General features: G+C 40.7%; 1 long non-coding RNA gene and 2 pseudogenes across 1 annotated transcript; all 3 read left to right on the top strand.

Annotated features, from left to right (window-relative positions):
• Nucleotides 1-3466: 3466 nt before the first annotated feature.
• Nucleotides 3467-5165, top strand: LOC126587906 (uncharacterized; annotated as a pseudogene).
• A 2889-nt stretch (nucleotides 5166-8054) lies between these two features.
• LOC126593087 (uncharacterized) lies at nucleotides 8055-8760 on the top strand. The gene is made up of 2 exons (XR_007612877.1): nucleotides 8055-8309; nucleotides 8461-8760. It is a non-coding gene; the product is annotated as an uncharacterized LOC126593087 (long non-coding RNA).
• Nucleotides 8761-14756: 5996 nt separating this feature from the next.
• On the top strand, nucleotides 14757-15468 carry LOC126593054 (sphinganine C4-monooxygenase 1-like; annotated as a pseudogene).
• Nucleotides 15469-20891: the final 5423 nt, after the last annotated feature.

The raw sequence follows: 20891 nt of genomic DNA, 5'->3' as shown, positions 1-20891 counted from the left end.
TACGTTTACGATTTTTTTGAAAATAATGAAACAAACCTTGTGATAGTCTATACGATTTGATAAGCTTTCCAATTCTCCATTTCTAATTGAATAATTCTTACGAGACACAACTTTTCAAGAAAAATATATAATCATTTGATAGATGCATTCATAGTTGACACAGAAGATTTCAAGGGAGTGGCTTGAAAAGTTGAAATAATTTCCATTCTAGTTTTTTTTTATGCGAGAATCACAAGTTTGATACATGGTAGGAGGAGGAGAAAAAAAGATTGAGAACTATTGTTTTGGAAATATGGGCACCTGCTTAGTTTATAAAACTTGATTAGCCATTATAGTATAAGTAATGATGCAGATGAATTAAATGATTGAGTTACAAAGATAGCCGGTTATTTCATAAGCATCGTCCATAAAAGGATAAAAATAGGGGAGGTTGACCTACCATGTAGGTGCAACTCAACAAGTGAATTCTATAGTGTACAAAAAGAGGGAAAGGACAGAGAAGGTGTTTAACCGGAATATAAGCCTCGTAAGCGAGGAAGACAAAGTTATGACAGGCTACTGTTTGCTTACATGCCCACACATAAATCGGCACCTAGTGTGCTTTGAGCATTTCTAGAAGATACATGAGTTTTCCTTTTCCTGGTATAAACATGGAGATAGAGTTGCATCATAAGCACTAGGAATCTTGAATGCTGCTCATCTATTATGGGTCGGAGTTGGATTAGAAATGTTTAGCTTCATTCACCACCTCCACACGAAATGATTTACGGTTGAAATGATTTACAAGTGTACCTTCATTCACCACCCACCTCCACACGAATATGACAAACTAGATGAAAACTCTCAATTCTGGAAAAAAAAAAACAAATTTTAAATGTTAAAAACACATTTTGCCAGAGGTTGGGCATTGTTGTTGGAGGTCGCCGTGGCCGACACTATTAGATATACAATAGTGGGTCAGGTCAGGGTCAGGTTGAACTTCATCAACACACAAAAATCCAATTACTAGAGGCACACAATAGCATCGAAAACAGAAAAATAGCATGGAAAACACAATATGCATTGTAACGATTACAATAGTGGGTCATGTTGACTTCTCTTATTGACTCATCACTTCTAAAATTATTTATTTGCAGTGGGATTATGGAACTGTCAACAAATGAAGGCATATAACGACGCCTTGGAACATAAGGAGACGTATGGCATTGCCAACGTAAAGCTAAAATTCATAAACACAGAAGACATAAATGATAAGACGAAAACACGAAGCATCTATACCATAATCACAAAATCTATTCTACTCATTAAGTCAAACATAATAACAAATCTATTCTACTCATTAAGTCAAACATAATCTATTCTACTCATTAAGCCATTTTGCAACTGAGTCATCCAAGCTTGTCAAACGATCTTTAATGGAAAACTTCAAGGCAAGCTAATGCCCATTTTAAACTCTCTAACATAGAAGAGATTGACAAGTGGAAGACAGACTCTCCCTGGATAATTTTTTTACATTCAACTTTTACTTTGGGGCTTGAGATATTTTTGTTTTGTATTTGAATTGTATTGTAAATTTGCAATTTTGAATTTCTATAACTGATTTATTTGTGATTTTGTGTTTGTTTTGGAATATTACCAATTGCACTGTTAGAACGTTGATCCTATTTTTGTTTTTATTGGGATGGAATGTGATGAAATTAGCTTTGATTTGAACGAAGGTGTCACCGGACAATCGGTGCTGACATGCACCTACACAAATGTGCCGAAAGGGTATGTTTTAAACTGAAGGCTGAGGTAGACCAACTCAACCAGTTAAATTTTTGCGGTACAAAGACGAGGAGATGGCAAAGAAAGTATTTTCACAAAACGTAAGCCTCTGAGACCAAGAAGAAAGGTTAATGACAACATATTTTTGGTTAACCTGCCCACGAACCAATCAGCACCTCGTTTGCTTTGAGGATTTTGAAGACATCGGCTGTCGAGACTGATGCCCACCATAACATATACGAAACAAGTCCTTGCATTTTCGCACCACCAGCCATTTATATTGTGCTGGGCATCAGTCTCGACAGTCGGTATGTCTTCAAAATGCTCAAAGCAAACGAGGTGCTGACTAGTTCGTGGGCAGGTTAACCAAAAATATGCTATCATTAACCTTTCTTCTTGGCCTCGGAGGCTTATGTTTTGTGAAAACACTTTTTTTGCCATCTCCTCGTCTTTGTACCGCAAAAATTTAACTGGTTGAGTTGGTCCTCCACTGTACCTCAACATTCCGTTTAAAACATAACCTTTAGACACATTTGTGTAGGTGCATGTCAGCACCGATTGTCCGGTTACACTTTCGTTCAAATCAAAGCTAATTTCATCATATTCCATCCTAATAAAAATAAGATCAACGTTCTAACAGTGCAATTGGGAATGTTCCAAAACAAAACACAAAATCATAAATAAATCAGTTGGAGAAATTCAAAATTGCAAATTTACAATCCAAAAACAAAAATATCTCAAGTCCCTAAGTAAAAAATTCTTACATTTAAGTTTTGATTCTTCAAGATGGTCCTGAATGAAGTGGAATGAGAGAGAGTTGGGACTATTCGGATTCGGTAATGAAGCTCCTCTACTGTTTTGGGGCAATGTTAGTAATGGGGGTTCGGACAGCAGTAGGGTTTCTTTTGGGGCAAAGTTAGTAATGGGGTGCTATCCACAAACCTAATTTTTTTTACCTCTCACAACTATGTTAATTTTTGGTCCTTTGATCAAATAAATTGAAAATAATCAATGGACAAAAAACTAACAACGAGGTAAAAAAGAAGGATTGTGTGATTAGCACAACCCTTTGCAAATAGCTGCCATCTGCCCTTGGGTTTATCCAAGGGTCAGATTTGTTACCTTACGGTTTGAGTTCAGTACCACACGGATACAAAGCCCATTGCGGGGCAACGCGAGGTTAGCAGCCGCGTTCAATCTTCATCTCCTCTCTCTCCAGACCTCCTCTTTCTCTCGTCGCAAGCGGCGTTCTGGGTGGATAATCGCGAGCAACACCGTGTGCGGGTCCTGAGAAGCGTCGAGCGGGGCGATTTTCGGTACAGATCGAATCCGTTTGCGGATCCAATTCTTCCATTGGTAAGTTTTTACGGCTCCTATATTCTAAATCTGAAAATTTTGCGTACAAATTGCTTGTTTGTTTTGTGATTGTTCACTGAATTTGCTGGTTTGGTGTAACTCTGGTTTTGGTTGAATTTGTCTTGTGATTTTTCTATCAAGTATTTATTACCTATCATGTTCCTAATTCTTTTTATTATTTTAACTCTTAATCTACTGATATTCGGTGGTGATTCAATTATCTGCAGAATTTTAATTTCAATTTCTTCTGTGTGAAGTTAAAACGGGTTTGCAGGTGTAGGGTGCTTTCCGCCATCTCAATACTACTAATTACATACATCCTGACGTTATTTGCTTCAATATCTTCTGCAGGTGTAGGGTGCTTTCCGCCATCTTCGCGTTCATGGATACCAAATCTGTGTTTGTATTAGTGGAATGTTTTAAGAGGAAAAGTCGAGAAGCTGAGTTATATCAAAGTATCACAAGCCAACAACAAGGAATTGACTGTTAGTCCTGTACGTTCTTTTGGTAATCACCGCAAGGGTGATGCATACAGTTGGACTCTCCCCTCCCAGCAGCACCGCTTGACAAGTCATTGGTTCAAGGGGAAGTTATATATGTTGATGCCTGTATGGGAACTTGGTAGGGGCACTTCCACCAAGTGTAAGGGACGTACTTTTGACCCGCATCACAAGTTAATGGGTAAATTCAAGGCCCCCGATTCGCTTACAGCATGGGGAGCTCTCATTTCTGCATATGGCAACCTTTATTATCACGCAGACACGACAATCCATTTAAATAAGTTCCCGAGCCCCTTTCAGTGTTACAATCCTGGTTCGGACACTTGGGAAGACCTGCCAAGGATTCACCCCGATCTTACTCGGTGGCTGTTTGACTCCATAACTGGTTATGCAGTCTGTGGTGGTCATATTTTGGTTTCGTTCGGCAACACCTTTTTTGCTTATCATGTGCGTGATAAAAAATGGCATCGTGTACGTTATCCAGATGGATATCCTGGTTTCCACGGGAGGGCTGTAGTTGCAGGTGACTACATCTATGCTGTAGAATCGATGTCTGGTCCGGTTTCTGAATTTTATTTTGACTGCACTAACTATACTCTGAGCAAACCTGTGTGGTTGCGCGGTTTGAAAGTTTCAGACTATGATTCACCGTCTTATGGGAATCTGGTTAGTCTGGGCAACAATGTATATACTGCTTTGTCCAGTGTGGCGTTAAGGCTGATGATTGTCTATCTCTAGCTGGTGGTTGTCAATCTCTGGTTATCACTATGTTCAATATTGTCGGTAAACCAGGTAAACCAGGATCTAGAAGTATCGATACCTTGAAGGTACATGTTTATGATGTGGAATATACCTGGGGCGCAGGTTTCATATACTATTTGAGTTTCACCTTTACTCCGTAAGTTAGTTCCCTTGTTTGTGTCCGTGTTCAATTTTTCGTTTGCAATGAATCCAGGCAGTACTTTTGTTTATAACGGTTTTGATTTATATTGATGTCTCAGTGATTATCCGTGTAGCGAATCAGAAGGAAAAGATCCAATGGTCAAGGTAAATTCACCATCCTCACTCCTAATCAAGTAGTCAAAGAAATGTTTTGTATGTTATGAATTTTTTTTGTTTTAAGAGTCTGACTCAAACAAACGTGGAATTGCATTGAATTTTTATGAAATGAATGACACGAAATAAGTATCATCAAGTGATGTATGTTTTAATAGCTTTGGTTAGTGTTGGAGTTGTCGTTTCTGATGACAAAACTTTGGTTTGGCATAGAGGGACGCCGATTGCAGACGCCCAACTGATGGACAGAGAGAGAGAGAGAGGGATGCGAAGGGACTCGAAGGCAGAGGGAAAGGGCATTCAAGGAGGAGCAGACGGAAAGGGCTCTCCTAAATGTAAACCCAGTAGAAAACTGCTGCTTTATATAACGTGTAGGCCGTATTTCCAATATTTTGATAAAAGATGGTGCTCTAAAACAATGTGGTATCAAGAATGTCTCATCCTCTATCCATGGAGAAATGAAAGCCAACAAATTTGGTAGCAAAACGTGCTAAATCATGGGCGCGGCAGATCATCGCTCTTGAAATTCACCTAGTTGTTCGTCCTGATTGCGAAACTCTCTGTTGAGGAACTTAGACTCATACTCCGGCCTTGATTAGACGTTTGTTCTCTTCCTCCAAAATAGCCAGTTTCGCCCTGATTGCAAAACTCCGTCTTGATGGCCACCGAACCACGTCTATGATACCACTTGTTGGAAAATTAATCTCACTCGTCATGGAAAGCAAATCCAATCGAAAAAAATAAAATGCAACTGAGATGACAAGAAGTAAAATTATCGCAAGAAAGAACACCAAGAATTTACACGGGACGTAAGTTTAACCGTGTTTCTTTTTTTTTATGCATTTTACTTCTTGTCATTTCGGTTGCATTCTATCTCTTCCGTCGATTTGCTTGCCATGACGAGGGGAATTAACTTTCCCAACACCTTCCTCCAGGTTTTGTCCCGCCGAATTTTACCCGGAAGTTGTAACGAGGCACTGCATGCACGGAGTACATACAAGCGGAAAGTGTTGTAAATTCATGGGTTTTGGATGTCCACCGTAATAATATGATTAAGTTTGTAAGCTATAAAATTCTGAGGGAAAAATGAGTGTTGGATGCTAAAAACCTCTTCGAGGCCTATAAAAGGGGCCTTTGCGAAGACGAGCTTGATGAGAGCGATTTTCTATCTTTGTCTTTCGATGCTTCTCTATTTTTCCTTTTAGTTTTTTTTTTTTAGTACATCGATAATTTTATTATAAAGAGAGAGAGTTCAGCTAAGCCACATTATGAGCAACTTAATTTGGTATTGAACTCGCCATCCACAAGATTCGAATATAAGATTTTTCACTTCCAAGTGAAGAGTAATATCAACAGAACTGTAGTACTGAGTAACTCTCTTTAGTTTTTTAACATTAGTGTATAAAGTTGAAAATAAAGGGTTTAAAACAAATATAAGAATTTCTTTATTATTCTTCACGAAGAGGTATTTATATAAGATCACAGAGAAGCAATACTAGAAAATAAATCAATACAATCCTTTGTCCATGAGACAAGGAAACCTAGACCAAATCAAATCATATCAAAACCTTAATTGAATCCTATAAAATCACTAATTAAATCACATCTCTAAAATACTTACCTTTTTACCAACATTTAATTGATTTTTGCTTCTTAAAAAACGTTTATGGCTTGTGCCGATACAAAGGGTTTCTAGCTTAGTTTGGTTAAGAAAAGTCATCTTGGCAGTACATGTATCAGAGTTTGATTCTTTTTTCTCTTGCGGCGGTTGGTATAAGAATGTTTAAAATGGAAAGATCCATTTCCACCTAATCCATCAAGTATGGGATCTAGGCCGTTTAAATTTGATCCAACGACTGTAGTTATTATCACTTTTAAAGGGGTCCCTATTTGTAGCCGTCAGATCAAATTTGAATGGCCCGGATCCTAGATTAGGTGGAAATGGATCCGGAGAGGATCCATTTTCGTTGAAAACAACTACGGTCAAACAAAACATGCTATTCATTGTCGAATGGGGACTAGTTGTGGGGCTCTCTTCCCATAAGATGTGGACAATACAAACCGTTTATCGTTGATTTTCAATTCCTAAATTGTTCTTGGGACGATTTACCACATTTTATTTTCATCGATAAAAGTCGACCACCGACGATAGGGTTAGTAGCCAGACATATTGAATAAGTCAAACGGAAATGAGGACCAAAACAAGGAGACATAAAGGGTAATAAAGTGAAATGAGGGAGTGAAGGGGTGGATTTGAATCTCGGAATAAACTCATGGCAATTACTATTCACTTAAATGGTAAACCCCCACGGTTGTTAGTGTTGCTATTCACCCTCCACCCATCGTGAATAGTAATTGACATGGATGTTACTATCCACAACGATTTATTAAATTTTAATGTATAATTCAATTATTTTTAGTAATTATTGAACTTATGAGATTAATTTAGAATATTTGACTATGATCATGTCACGTGTCCATGTCTATAAAAAATCTTGTTCAAATGTTCAAGTAGATTTCGATTATTATCATTGTGTCACGTGTCCTCATCTTATCTTCAGCCGTATTTATCAGAAATCCTGTTAAGATTTTCAAGCAGATTTCAATTCATCTCGTTGCCCCACATGTGCTACTTTTATCTTCAACCTCATCCCTCAATTGCCCATAAATATCAGTTGCATCATAAGCACCAAGATTCTTGAATGCATCTCATCTATTGTGTATCCCAATTAGGAATGTTGGCAGTAGCTTCATTCACCACCTCCACACGAGAATCACAGAGCACACACGTGTGATATCACACGAATTTAAAGTGGAAACCTCCACCACTTCTCTCTCTAAACAGCTCACATTCCAGAGCCCCCTCCCTCTCAAACCTCTCTATTTCCACCTCCTATTTCTTTCAAATCTCTTTCTCACTCTTCCTCAATGGTAGCCTTTTCTAGCCATTGCACAAAATTTACTCCTTTAATGAACTGTCGACAACTCAAAGCATACAACGACGCTTTAGAAGAATGTATAATGTCGCCATGGAACCCGAAAATCGAAACTCAAACACGAACCAAATCAAACCGCACCTGACGGTTTGGTTCCGCGGTTTTAAAACGATTTAATCGAACTGAATGAAGGAAAAATAGTTTGATTTCGGTTCTGATCATCTGAAACCAAACTAAAACCGAAACCGCATAATTTTATTAAATATTAAATTCTAATTGGTTATTTCACTAAGTCCATATATTTAATATGTACTCAACCACGTCAAACATGGCCACATAATATCTGCCTTTTCTTTCTTCTAGTTTGTACTGCTCAACTTTATTCATATAACTCTCTCTCTCGGTCTCGGCCTCCACTCTCCAGATTCTGTCTCTCGGTCTCCCTGTAAATGATAGTATTGTAAAAGACTTAGTTAGAGATAAAACTTAGAGTAGGTTAATTTGTTGAGTTTGTTGTAGTAGGTGGCAAGTTAGGTATAAGGTTAGAGTTATGTGAGAGAGTGAAGAGTTGTATATAAACAACAATAGTCCTACTTTATTATTCATTCAATGAAATTCAGCTTTCCTAACACTCCCCTCCGGCCTTCCCTTCATTCTAGCTGCTAACCTCTAGAGTTCAGAGTGCTATAATATGGTAAGAACTATGATTTATAACTTGTTTTAGTTAAATTTACTTATATATTTGAGATTAATTTTAGGGTTAGGTTTAGGGTTGGGTTTTGAATCAAAAGGGGATATGAGTCTTCCATTCTAAGAGATTGAGCTCGCTCGCTCTCTGTTTTCAGTGATTAAATGGGGCTGAGCAGATTTGGAGGATTGGTTAAAGGGCTTGGAGTTGCCAGGAGAAGGCCATTTGCAACCTCATCTTCCTCTTCCTCCTCCTCCTCCTCCACCGCCGCCGGTGATGGAACGATTGTTCGTGGCACTGGTAGCAAATAATTGAACCTCAACTCTGCCATCAACCAAGCGCTCCACATCTCCTTGGAAACTGATCCTCGGTCAGCACTTTCTTTCTTCAATTCTACCTGTTGTGTCTGCTTGCTTGCTTTATAATTTGGACTGAAAAGTCTGCAGTGTTTTTAATCGTTTTCTGAATTGGGTTTGCTTTGCATTCATTCATCTATTCTCGCTAATTGAATTGTATGTGATCTTATCTCTTAGATCAGATGGTAATTTTGCTTTCCGTCTATTGACTCCACTGTAAACAATTATATATCCACTGCACACACCTACACGAATTGAACCCGCCCCCTTGATTAAGGAGATATTCGCATTACTTTGGGCTGCATGTTGATTTCAATCCCTGCATCATGATGTGAACTCTCTTGAACTTAAGATTGAATGTGTGTTGCATACTTGGTTGCTGACTACAATAAATAATGCTGCATTTGGGCTATCAAAGGACTTGTTTTTAATGTCAAAAGTCAAAACTTGTTACTTGTTTATTAAATATGGTGTAGCTTTCAATTCAAACTATTTGTTTGTTCACCTTCAAATACTTGTGGAGATCTAGTCAGAAATTAGTTGTGACTCAAACACCAAAACTTTTTTATTGAATTGGATGAAATGAGATACAACTAGGTAACTATAATAACTTTTTCAAACAATGAAACCAAACCAAAACCGTTTAAAATCAAACCGAACCGAACCAAATGGTTTGGTTTCATTTTGGTTTTAGCCTCAAAACCATACTGAACCAAACCGCAAAAACTTGCGGTTTTGGTTTCACTCAAAACCGCACCAAACCGAATCGTACCCATCCCTATGGGAAACTCAAATTCATTAACATTGGGGATTTGAATGATAAATCAAGAACACGGAAAAATCGGTTGCGGGTTGAATTGAAAGGTATGTAAACATTTAGAGAAAAACTATTTGCTAAGTGGTTGAGAAGAAAAATCCTCACAAGTGCTACTTTTACGATTTTTTGAAAATAATGAAACAAACCCTGTGATAGTTTCAAACTTTATACGATTTGATAAGCTTTCCAATTCTCCATTTCTAATGTTGCCGGACACTATATTAATTTACTCATATGAATTGAATAATTCTTACGAGACACAAGACTTTTCAAGAAAAATATATAATCATTTGATAGATGCATTCATAGTTGATACTGAAAATTTCAAGGGAGTGGCTTGAAAAGTTGAAATAAGCACCTTTCTAGTTTTTTTTATTTTATTTTATTTATTTTTATGTGAGAATTAAATGATTATACGGTCACCTACTTATTTTTACAAGGTTGATACATGGTAGAAGGAGGGAAAAAAAAAAGATTGAGAACTATTGTTTTGGAAATATGGTCACCTACTTGGTTTAAAAACTTTATCAGCCATTATAGTATAAGTAATGATGCAGATGAATTAAATGATTGAGTTACAAAGATAGCCGGTCATTTCATAAGCATCGTCCATAAAAGGACAAAACTTTACAAAGAAATTGTATGTGAAAAACATTCACAGTTTGACCGCCACCAATACAACGATCGGTTATCTTTGTAATTCCACTATCCAATTCATTTGCGTTCTAGTTACACTATAATGACGACGACAACAACAACAACAACAAAGCCTTTTCCCACTAAGTGTGGTCGGCTTACACTATAATGACTAACCAAGTTTTTTATAAACCGTGTGCCAGTTTTTCAGATTCATGGTTCTTGATCTCCTTTTTCTTCTTCTCTTACCCTGTGTCAAACTTTTGCTTCTCACATAAAACTAGGATGTAGCTCATTTTTATTTTTCAACTTTTCAAGTCATTATCTTGAATGCTTGAAGTCTTTTCTATTAACTTTGAAACCTCTGTCAAATGATTATATGTTTTATTCGTAAAGTTTTGTGTATCGTAGGATTTATCCAGCTCATTTTAGTAAATTAACCTCCTCTGTGGCACCATTAGAAAAGGAGATTTAGCAAGCTTGTCAAATCGTGTAAGTTAAACATAATAACGAATCTATTTTACTCATTAAGTCAAACATAATCTATTCTACTCATTAAGCCATTTCGCAATTGAGTCACACAATCTTTAATGGAAGACTTCACGGCAAGCTAATGTCCATTTTAAACTCTCTAATTCCACTTCTCAATCTCTTCTATGTTAGAGAATGTGTAAAACAACATAAGAAAATCAAGTTCATACAAGAATTATGACAGCCTATTATCCTTAATTTTAGCTTGAATCAAGATTTGGAAATTATTTGTGGTCTTTTTATATAGTAAATTACTATGTATATATAGGCCCTCTACCCGAAGAAATGATTACTCTTGTTGATGCACAAAACCGGATGTCTTGGAACAACGTAAATCCGACCGTGAATCTGCACAAACGCTCAAGAACACGAAGAACACAAAGAACACAAGGATTTTATCGTGGTTCACCCCAATGTTTGGGCTACGTCCACACTGTAGTTGATTCTGTTTCTCTGTAAGTGTATGGATACAAGTGTTTGGGGGAAGTCCCTAGAGAAAGAAGAGAAGGGAGAGGAGAGCCTCGGTGGTGTGAGGTCTCTCCTGAATGTAATGAGAGCTTCTCTTAGCCTTCTTAGGCTTGGCTCTTTTGCCCTCTCTAGAATGAGGGGAGGAGTCCCCTTTTATAGAATAAGGGGCTCCTCCTCTTTTACAAAGTATGGGCTTTAGTGTGAGGCCCAAATACAAGGCCCAAGGCCCAAATATACGAGGCCCTAAATATGGTATAAACAGTAGTCCCCCAAGTCTTCAGTCAAGAGAGTCTTTTGGCTGGAGACTTGAAATTCAGTCCATGTGTGGGCCGAAGTAACTAGATGTCGTCTAGAACTAATGCTTGATATGAGGCGGTGCCCAATCTGAAATGATGCTCAACTAGAAGTAGCACATGTTGCGAGGCCGTTCTGCTTGTAGCTTGTGTTGCCTTGGTTGGCTCGGCTTGTGGCGTTTGAAGGTGAGGGAGTCCCTTTTATAGAATAAGGGCTCTCTCCTCAATACATAAGTGATGGGTTAGAGTTGATGCTCGCAGTGAGACAGTTGCTCAGTAGACGGCGATGCTCTCTAATGGTGGTGAGGGAGTCCCTTTTATAGAATAAGGGCTCGCTCCTCAATACATAAATCATGGGTGATCTTTCAATGAAAGTGAGGGAGTCCCTTTTATAGAATAAGGGTTCGCTCCTTAATACATAAATAATGGGCTAGAGTCCCCCAAGTATTTTTCATGAGGCCCAGTTGAGGCCCAATATATGGTACATAATGTAGTCCCCCAAGTCTTCGGTCAATAGAGTCTGTTGGCTGGAGACTTCAAATTGGATCCATGTATGGGCCGAAGTGGCGGTTGTTCGGATGTGGTATTTGTATACCCTGCACTGAAGCTTTAGAAGTGAAGCTTTGCAAGTGAAGCTTTGAAGCTAGAGCTCTGTAAATGAAGCTTTCGAAACTGGAGCTTTTGTAAATGAAGCTTTTGAATCTAGAGCTCTGTAAATGAAGTCTTTGAAGCTAGAGCTCTGTAAATGAAGTCTTTGAAGCTAGAGCTCTTGTAAATGAAGCTTTTGAAGCTAGAGCTCTGTAAATGAATCTTTTAAAGCTGTTTGACATGAGTGATGCTCATGAATGTTTATGTTGATTGACATGAGTGATGCTCATGGATGTTGTCATGAGTGATGCTCATGAATGTTAACATGAGTGATGCTCATGAATGTTGACATGAATGATGGTCATGAATGTTTATGTATGATTGTCATGAGTGATGCTCATGAATGTTTATGTATGAATGACATGAGTAGTGTTCATGTATAATTTGGAGTACTGGGCGTACTTTTGATCGTCTGGTTGGAGCTATTTTGGGCTTATGGGTTTTCGCCCTCTACACAACATTCCAGCCCATTTACTTTGGGCTTTGCCGTTTTTTTTTTTTTTTTTTTTTTTTTTTTACCCTCTGATGGGGTTTTAGATGTTTCCGAAAAATAAGAAAAATAAATTACATCATTCTGGTGGGATGTTTATTCCCTACTTTTGCAGTGTTTTTCTGCTGCACTCTCTCCGTCTCTTCCTCTGGCAGACATAAGGAATCTCTCTTTTCTTTTTCTGCTTTTCCTTTTGCTTTTGTTTCTGTTTCTCACTGCTTTTTTCTTTTCCTTTTCTGCTTTTCCTTTTCCTTTTGTTTCTGTTTCCCACTGTTTTTTTCTTTTCCTCTTTTTTCTTTTCTTTTTCTTTTGCGTCTCTCTTTCTGTCTTTGTGCGCTGCATAGACCCACTTGTAATACTCCGCAGCGAAATGTTCCAAAACACGACGGAGATACCAAACACCAGGCTGAGCGCCGCGATCTTCAAGAATTGAACCCGGGATCTGAGATGGTATGTGGCGTGCTCGGCAGACCGATGCGGAAAATGTTTGAAACTGCATCTATATCATTAGATGGTTTCAATGACAACAGAGCGGTAGGAGAAGCAGTGCCGACTTGGACCAAACAAAAGGAACATTGTGCAATCAGGAGTCCTTGCCTTGGCTGCCTTTTACTTTTTGTCTTGAAGCTTTCAATAGGATTGAGATTTCTAGGCTTGGATATCCTTCTCGTGGAGGGCCATCCCTTAATCTGAGAGGAGGAGGGAAGCTTGGATGTGGTCGAAATCATGATGATCGTCGGCGTTGCAGGATCTAGAATGAGAGGAAGAGCTGTTGCAGGTGATGCGGAGAGATTTGAGCGCACGACACCGTTTTGATGGTCTGATGATGGTTGATGGTCTGAGCTGATGTCTGAAGCTTCTCCTCCCCTGCCTGCCCATTCGTCCCGCACCACGTGTTCCCAGCAAAGGGCGATGCCGCCGGGACCTGAACCTTGTTCTCGTTTGCCGGCGATGTCTGGGCGAGTGGAGGTTCCTATCTTATCTTTGAAAACAAGATCATCATCCACTAAACTTTTAATCACATCTTTCACGAACTGAGAGATTATACCTTTCTTTGGCCCTAACTTCTCAAGTTCCTTTAAAAGGAAGAAATCTTGAGAATCATAGAAGATCTGAAGCATCTTCTCTCGCTTCTCATCCAACGAAAGACCTCGTTTCTTCGATATTGGAGGCGAGATTTACAGAGCGACCTTTCAGAGCAAACCGTCTTCTTCGACATCAACGGAGGTGAGGTTTACAAAGCATCTGGTTTGGCAGAAACTCTTTGGATCTGTCGGAAGCGCAGGCTATCAGAAGCCAACTGGGTCCCGGACGTGGGGCTCGATCTCTCACTGCTCTGGTTCAACCCACATCATCAGCAGTAAGTTGGTTATCATCATTATCAGCAACTTAGAATTGGTTGAGAAGGAGGCGACGGCGAGGATGGGCGTCAATGAAGGACGGGCTTTCTATAAGATATTTCCAAGACTTACACACCGCGGTGCACCTGATTACAGATTTTACCGATGGCAACCTCACCAGGATTTCGCCTGTGATCTCTTCGCGGAATAATTTCCCATAAAATTTGGAGCAGTCGATGGTTTTTGATTTCTTTTTTTGTTTTGGTTTCTGTGTATGACTGATCGAGAGAGGAGAAAGAGAGAGATCTGATTTTTTGGATTTTTGTGATTTTGCAGATTCACAGTGGAGGTTGTGAAGTTTTCAAGATGGTGAGATGAAAAAATGAAAGAGAACTGACATAGCTTTTTGTGTCGTTTCCCACAGACGGCGCCAAATGTTGATGCACAAAACCGGATGTCTTGGAACAACGTAAATCCGACCGTGAATCTGCACAAACGCTCAAGAACACGAAGAACACAAAGAACACAAGGATTTTATCGTGGTTCACCCCAATGTTTGGGCTACGTCCACACTGTAGTTGATTCTGTTTCTCTGTAAGTGTATGGATACAAGTGTTTGGGGGAAGTCCCTAGAGAAAGAAGAGAAGGGAGAGGAGAGCCTCGGTGGTGTGAGGTCTCTCCTGAATGTAATGAGAGCTTCTCTTAGCCTTCTTAGGCTTGGCTCTTTTGCCCTCTCTAGAATGAGGGGAGGAGTCCCCTTTTATAGAATAAAGGGCTCCTCCTCTTTTACAAAGTATGGGCTTTAGTGTGAGGCCCAAATACAAGGCCCAAGGCCCAAATATACGAGGCCCTAAATATGGTATAAACAACTCTCACACTTTTATCCTTCTCGCATTTCAATTTTATTTTTCAAATGTCATTTGAAGTTTCGGATGAGTTATGGGGGATATTTGTCCCAATACTCTTATATTAGGTCTACGCTGGGGTTCTTCAATTTGTGGAATCTAGATTTTCGAAATTCAAAATCCCAATAGTGAAAGAGTCAGAGGACAAAAACCTCGTCTCTCGACCAACTGTGGTCGTCGGCGTCCTGCTCCAGTAGTTCGGGTAGGCTATGATAATAGGGCTGCTATTCTTGTTGACAGGCTCGACCACTCAGGGGCATTCAGCTACCGTGGACCACTAGAAAACCCTCATGGCGCCGTTCTGTTCACGGGTCCAATTTCTCTTTATGATGCTTGTCTTGGATACTTGGCAGTATTTCATGCATCGATGCATGCACGAAAACAAGGTGATTTACAAGTAAATACACCCGCCACCATAGGCTGGTGGCGCCATACACATACGGAGCAATGTACAACCACCCCATCAAGGGGCTGCTGGTGGACACCATGAGTGGTGCCGTCAGCTTTCTGGCGTTTGACATGTCTCCGAGGATGTCAATTTTTTTCTTCTCGTTCACCACCGTCAAGGCAGTGGATGACCACCATGGAATGTGGATTCCGTGAAATCTATTCAAGAGTAACCGTTTGTGATCTCTTTTACCTTATAACTTCTGTCGTGTCACAACCTAACAAAAATAGATACAAGAACAACAACAACAACAAAGCCTTTTCCCACTAAGTGGGGTCGGCTATATGAATCCTAGAACGTCATTGCGCTCGGTTTTGTGTCATGTCCTCCGTTAGATCCAAGTACTCAAGTCTTTTCTTAGGGTCTCTTCCAAAGTTTTCCTAGGTCTTCCTCTACCCCTTCGGCCCTGAACCTCTGTCCCGTAGTCACATTTTCGAACCGGAGCGTCAGTAAGCCTTCTTTGCACATGTCCAAACCACCGGAACCGATTTTCTCTCATATTTCCTTCAATTTTGGCTACTCCTACTTTACCTCGGATATCCTCATTCCCAATCTTATCATTTCTCGTGTGCCCATACATCCCACGAAGCATCCTCATCTCCGCTACACCCATTTTGTGTACGTGTTGATGTTTCACCGCCCAACATTCTGTGCCATACAACATCGCTGGCCTTATTGCCGTTCTATAAAATTTTCCCTTGAGCTTCAGTGGCCTACGACGGTCACACAACACGCCGGATGTACTCTTACACTTCATCCATCCAGCTTGTATTCTATGGTTGAGATCTCCATCTAATTCTCCGTTCTCTTGTAAGATAGATCCTAGGTAGCGAAAACGGTCACTTTTTGTGATCTTCGCTAGATTGCTCCGGTCATTAGTGTGAATAAGTATATAAATGGATAGAGATAGGAAAGCAAACACAAGATGTACGTGGTTCACCCAGATTAGCTACGTCCACGGGATAGAGGAGTTCTCATTAATTGTGAAGGGTTTACACAAGTACATAGGTTCAAGCTCTCCTTTAGTGAGTACAAGTGAATGATTTAGTACAAATGACATTAGGAAATATTGTGGGAGAATGATCTCGTAACCACGAAACTTCTAAGTACCGGAGTGTGGTATCTTCTTGACTTTCCTTATCTGTCTCATAGGTAGATGTGCCATCTTCTCTGGAAGTACTCTTCCTCCATCCAGGGGTGGTATCTGTAACTGGTGGAGATGCACAAGGTAATGTATCAATGTCACCTGAAACTTACTTGTAGTTTCAGGCTTGGTCAAGCGCGATACAAACCATGTAGTAGGAGTCTCCCAAGTCGCCGAGCTAGGGGATCTGCTGAAAGAGGTGACAGACAAGGTAAGCAATCAGAGCTCCGGCTGATTGTTCACATTCTCCCTATCTTGCAGGCAGCATGAAGGATAAAGAGAAGAAAAATGAGAAGAGATGATATGGGATACTTTTGCTTTTGAAGAAGTAACTTTCCACAGGCTTATTCTTGAACTGGGCTGGAGGGTTTTCTGGTTTCCTCCAGAGTATAAGGCCGACTGAAGAATTTGAGGGTCAAAACAAGTCCATCAAATCTAGAGTACGTTCCACCCTGCTGATATGGGATACTTTTGCTTTTGACAGAGTAGTAGATGTATCGGCACGTGTGCTGTTACGCTTGTCTCCACATGCTTCCTTGTATCCTTCTCACTTGCCCTATCTGTTCCTCAGGCCGATGTGGTATCTTCCCTGGAAGCATAAGATGTTGAAGATGAGTAATCGAGAGCAATGGCAGGTAAGTAATCAGGTAAGGGGTTCCAGGCAGTCAGTTCCTGGCTGGAAGCTTGATTCCAAGTGCTGACTGATTGCTCTCTTTCTCCTTGTCTTGCAGGTAATAACAAGGCCAAAGGAAAAGACAGGGAAAAAACATGATATGAGATACTCTTGCTTTTAACCCTGATAATATGAGATATTCTTGCTCTAGTATAGCTTGTTTACAGAGGTATTATCGGGGGGAAAGAAAGCTGAATATTTCGAAAGGCTTCGTTGGGAGTGCCCTCTCAGATAAGAGGAAGGGTTGAGCATTTTTGCAGGTCTGCCTGTCTGTTGGGGATGGAGGTCGACATATATAGGAGTCTCCCTAACATCAAGTAATAATGCTATTCCTTTACGCTGCTTGGTCATAGCACGGTAGTGGGAGCTGACAGCTTCACAAGTTTTAACTCTGTCAGAGCACTGTGAAAAAGTGGTCTGTGGTATCTGGAAAGCTGATGTTGCGTGTGAAGATTACAGACAAGCTTTATCCAATGAGATCCAGCTCTTGAAGTTGGGAAAGTGGTACCTCTTCGGTTTTCGAACAAGCAATCCTGTCGGGGATCTAGCTCTCGAGATTCAAAGAACGATGCCTCTTCGATTTTTGAGAAAGCAATCCTGCTGGGGGTCTGGCTTTCGAGATTCGGAGAGCGGTGTCTTCGATTTTTGAGAAAGTAATCATGTTGGGAGTCTGGCTCTCGAGATTCGGAGAGCGGTGCCTCTTCGATTTTGGAGCAAGCAATTTTGTTGGGAGTGTTTTCTCGAATGTAAGTAAAGGTTGGGCATGTTTACTAGTCTACCTTGTCACGAAGCACAGAGGTTGACACACAGGGACTTTCCAATTATCCAGCAGTGGTACTGTTCCTTTACCCTCTTTTCGATTTTTGAGAAAGTAATCATGTTGGGAGTCTGGCTCTCGAGATTCAGAGGGCGGTGCCTCTTCGATTTTGGAGCAAGCAATCTTGGTGGGAGTGTTTTCTCGAATGTGAGTAAAGGTTGGGCATGTTTGCTAGTCTACCTTGCCACGAAGCACAGAGGTTGACACACCGGGACTTTTCAATTATCCAGCAGTGGTACTGTTCATTTACCCTGTGGGTAATAATATGGTAGCTAGACCTTCAAAATTTATGTGTCTAAACTTTGTTAGTGTTGTTTCTTTGCTATTCTTTTACCCTTCTTGGTCAGAGCGATGTAGTGGTAGCTGCAAGCTTCACGTGTCTCAACTTTGTCAGAGAACTTTGGCAAAGTTATATGTGGTACCCATGAGCTACTGTTGCGTGTGGGAAGTGGGTGATTGAACAGTACGATTCATGTGCTTTCTACTTCGCCAGAAATCTTCGACAGAATGCCCATAATTTCCGCAAAGCTGAGTGTGCGTGTGACAGGTGCTGACAAGGCTGGAAAAGTAGGTGCCTCTTCGATTTCTGAGATCGGCCCTCGTGGTCTCTGAGCAGCCCAGCTTTTGAGAAAGCAAGCCTCTTCGATTTCTGAGATCGGCCTTCGTGGTCTTTGAGCAGCCCAGCTTTTGAGAAAGCAAACGCCTCTTCGATTTCTGAGATCGACCCTCGTGGTCTCTGAGCAGCCCAGCTTTTGAGAAAGCAAACGCCTCTTCGATTTCTGAAGCTTCGTCGAGTGCAGATTTTTATAGGGGTTGACATTAAGTTCCAAAGCACACTTGAATATCCACCAGTAGAAGCTCCATTCTTGCACTTCTAAGATCTTGATTTGTCCGACCTATTCTCTCTTCAACACCTTTGAAAATGTCTGGCCCCTCTGACCGTCGTTTTGACTTGAACCTTGTTGAAGAGGCAGCCCTACCTTCTCCAGACAACATATGGCGCCCATCCTTCGTCTCCCCTACTGGTCCTCTTACCGTTGGAGATTCCGTGATGAAGAATGATATGACCGCTGCGGTAGTGGCCAGGAACCTTCTCACTCCCAAAGATAACAGACTACTTTCCAAACGGTCTGATGAGTTGGCTGTTAAGGATTCTCTGGCTCTCAGTGTTCAGTGTGCAGGTTCTGTGTCTAATATGGCCCAACGCCTATTTGCTCGAACCCGCCAAGTTGAATCATTGGCGGCTGAAGTGATGAGTCTCAAACAGGAGATTAGAGGGCTCAAGCATGAGAATAAACAGTTGCACCGGCTCGCACATGACTATGCTACAAACATGAAGAGGAAGTTTGACCAGATGAAGGAATCTGATGGTCAGGTTTTACTTGATCATCAGAGATTTGTGGGTTTGTTCTAAAGGCATTTATTGCCTTCGTCTTCTGGGGCTGTACCGCGTAATGAAGCTCCAAATGATCAACCTCTGATGCCTCCTCCTTCTAGGGTTCTGTCCAGTACTGAGGCTCCGAATGATCCCCCTCCGGTGCCTTCTCTTTCAAGGGCTCTACCGACTGCTGAGACTTCTCCTAAGCGACCTTTGTGAAGGCTTCCTCTTGTTTGTTTATTTTGACTCAAGTATATGTACATATTTGTAACTTATCGGGGATATCAATAAATAAGCTTTCCTTCATTTCAACGTATTGTGTTAAATACACCAAAGCCTTCTTCGCTAAGTTCTTTGAATTTTCTTTTGTTGAAGCTTTGTGAGTGGAGCATGTAGGTTGAGGTAGTGTTCCCTTAATTTCCCGAGTGAGGAAAAACTTCTCGGTTTGAGACTTGGAAAATCCAAGTCACTAAGTGGGATCGGCATAAGTCTTAGAACGCCATTGTGTTCTGTCCTGTGTCATGTCCTCCGTTAGATCCAAGTACTCTAAGTCTTTTCTTAGGGTCTATTCCAAAGTTTTCCTAGGTCTTCCTCTACCCCTTCGGCCCTGAACCTCTGTCCCATAGTCGCATCTTCTAATCGGAGCGTCAGTAGGCCTTCTTTGCACATGTCCAAACCACCGTAACCGATTTTCTCTCATCTTTCCTTCAATTTCGGCTACTCCTACTTTACCCTGGATATCCTCATTCCTAATCTTATCCTTTCTCGTGTGCCCACACATCCAACGAAGCATCCTCATCTCCGCTACACCCATTTTGTGTACGTGTTGATGCTTCACCGCCCAACATTCTGTGCCATACAGCATCGCCGGCCTTATTGCCGTCCTATAAAATTTTCCCTTGAGCTTCAGTGGCATACGGCGGTCACACAACACGCCGGATGCACTCTTCCACTTCATCCATCCAGCTTGTATTCTATGGTTGAGATCTCCATCTAATTCTCCGTTCTTTTGCAAGATAGATCCTAGGTAACGAAAACGGTCGCTCTTTGGTATTTCTTGATCTCCGATCCTCACCCCTAACTCGTTTTGGCCTCCATTTGCACTGAACTTGCACTCCATATATTCTGTCTTTGATCGGCTTAGGTGAAGACCTTTAGATTCCAACACTTCTATCCAAAGGTTAAGCTTTGCATTTACCCCTTCCTGAGTTTCATCTATCAACACTATATCGTCTGCGAAAAGCATACACCAAGGAATATCATCTTGAATATGTCCTGTTAACTCATCCATTACCAACGCAAAAAGGTAAGGACTTAAGGATGAGCCTTGATGTAATCCTACAGTTATGGGAAAGCTTTCGGTTTGTCCTTCATGAGTTCTTATGGCAGTCTTTGCTCCTTCATACATATCCTGTATAGCTTGGATATATGCTACTCGTACTCCTTTCTTCTCTAAAATCCTCCAAAGAATGTCTCTTGGGACCCTATCATACGCTTTTTCCAAATCTATAAAGACCATGTGTAAATCCTTTTTCCCATCTCTATACCTTTCCATCAATCTTCGTAAGAGATAGATTGCCTCCATGGTTGAGCGCCCTGGCATGAACCCGAATTGGTTGTCCGAAACCCGTGTCTCTTGCCTCA

Source organism: Malus sylvestris, chromosome 2 (genome assembly GCF_916048215.2).
Source record: "Malus sylvestris chromosome 2, drMalSylv7.2, whole genome shotgun sequence".
Classification (NCBI taxonomy): Eukaryota; Viridiplantae; Streptophyta; class Magnoliopsida; order Rosales; family Rosaceae; genus Malus; species Malus sylvestris.
This window is presented reverse-complemented; position numbering and strand designations above follow the sequence as displayed.